Below are 1,883 nucleotides of genomic sequence, written 5' to 3'. Positions count from 1 at the left end.
GCACTGTGCAAGGTGCCTGCTGCCAAAAAGCTGGTTCTGGAAGCCAGAGCTGAATGGGTACTAGCAGACCTTCTCATTCCACCCAGGCCTAGGACAGGCCTGCTCTCCCAACATAGTGTAAACTCGTGAGATGGGAAATGTGCCAGTTACGGTTGTAGAAGATAAAATGTATTTGGGACCCCTCCTAAAATGTGTGAAATCGATAAACCAGCAAAATTGAAACAAATGACTAAATTGCATTTATTCCAAGAATTCTGCTGGTCATCCTGTTGTATGAATTAAGATCAGAATTCTTTTAAAATAAGAAATACACATTCTTGATATAAAAAAGAAACCCTCAGGAAAGTGTTGAGTGCCTTGAGTTCCTCAGAATAGACACTGAGAATAGGAATGTTGAAGTGAACCTACTCCAGGGAAAGGGAGCAGGAATGGGCATGCGAAGGGTCAGGCCGGGATGCAGAGTCGGAGATGAGCCACTTTAGGAATGGAGAGCATCGGTAATTGCAGAGGGCATCCCACCTTAGCACAGAGGGCAGGCCTCTGTGCTGTCCCTTGTCTGTTAGTTGCTGACAAGTAGCTGCTTGTATAGTCTATTTTATTTCTTCCTTTTTTTTCCCCCTTTGCATTTCAACTGGGATATTTCTATGGATCTGTTTTTCTTTTTTACTATTTATTTATTTATTTTGATTAACAAAAGAGAAGGAATGAGAGAGAGATTTTCCATCTTCAGGTTCACTCCCCAAGTGGCTAAAGTGGCCAGAGCTGAGCTGATCGAAAGCCAGCAGTCAGGAACTTCTAGATCTGCATGTGGGTGCAGGGTCCCAAGATTTTGGATCATCCTCGGCTGCTTTCCCACACAGTTAGCAGGGAGTTGGAAGGGAAGTGAAGCAGCTGGGAAATGAACCAACACCCATATGGGATGTGGGTGCTTGCAGGTAGAGGATTAGCCAAGAGAGTCATCGCACTGGCCCCTGATCTATTTTTCAGGTCCATTGAAACTGCCCTTACCTTATCGAGAGTATTGATCAGTAAGCTGAAGGCAGTATTTAAGCCTTTCTTACAGCGTGTCAATGACTAGTTCCTTTACAGTGTTTGTATTGAAAATTTCTACTTTTTGAACACTCACCTTTCCAATAGAGCTTTACAAATCTTAGTTCTCTTCTTTTTCTTTCTTTCTTCCTTTTCTGTCTTCCTTTCTTTTCTCCTTCCTTCTTTCTCTCTCTCTCTTTCTCTTTCTCTCTCTCTCTCTCTCTAATATGGAATGCTTCACACATTTTCATGCCGTCTTTGTGCTGGGACCATGTTAATTTCTGTTTTGTTCCAGTTTTAGTACATGTGCTGCCAAAGTGGACACAGATCTTATTTATCTTTTTATTTAAAGCTTTTATTTAGTTTTATTGGGGAGGCAGATTTACGGAGAGAAGAAAAGATAGAAAGAAAGATCTTCCATCTGTTGGCTCACTCTCTGTATGACTGCAAAAGCCGGAGCTGAGCTGATCTGAAGTCAGGAGCTGGGAACGTCTTCTGGGTCTCCCACGTGGGCACAGGGTCCCAAAGCTTTGGGCCGTCCTCAACTGCTTTCCCAGGCCACAATAAGGAAGCTTTTAGTTATCTTAAATTTCCTCTCTGATAGTTTTAATTGCTGCTTCAGCTCTGAGTTTGAATTGATTGGTTACTTTGTCTTTTGGTAGTAAATTGTCTTCTCTCGATTTGTTTGTACATATCATCTTTTAAATTTTGAAATAATGATTTATTGTGTAAAGAAGGGAGGAGAGTGAGTGCTGAGTCCATCTAATTGGGACTTGACCTTGGTCTGGTTTTATTGTGCGTAGTTGGTTTTGGTGTGTCACTGCCTTCCGATGTTTTTGTTTGTGCCTGTTCTC

The 1,883-nt window shown here is 42.1% G+C and overlaps 1 non-coding gene across 1 annotated transcript; it reads right to left on the bottom strand.

Moving 5' to 3' along the window:
• Positions 1-1,250: 1,250 nt before the first annotated feature.
• On the bottom strand, positions 1,251-1,354 carry LOC121154706. The gene has a single exon (XR_005883592.1). It is a non-coding gene; the product is annotated as a U6 spliceosomal RNA (small nuclear RNA).
• Positions 1,355-1,883: the final 529 nt, after the last annotated feature.

Source organism: Ochotona curzoniae, unplaced genomic scaffold (genome assembly GCF_017591425.1).
Source record: "Ochotona curzoniae isolate NIBS_2020 unplaced genomic scaffold, NIBS_Ocur_1.0 contig_2754, whole genome shotgun sequence".
In the NCBI taxonomy this organism is placed as follows: Eukaryota; Metazoa; Chordata; class Mammalia; order Lagomorpha; family Ochotonidae; genus Ochotona; species Ochotona curzoniae.
The sequence above is the reverse complement of the archived record's forward strand: the minus strand, read 5'-3'. Positions and strand labels throughout refer to the sequence as shown.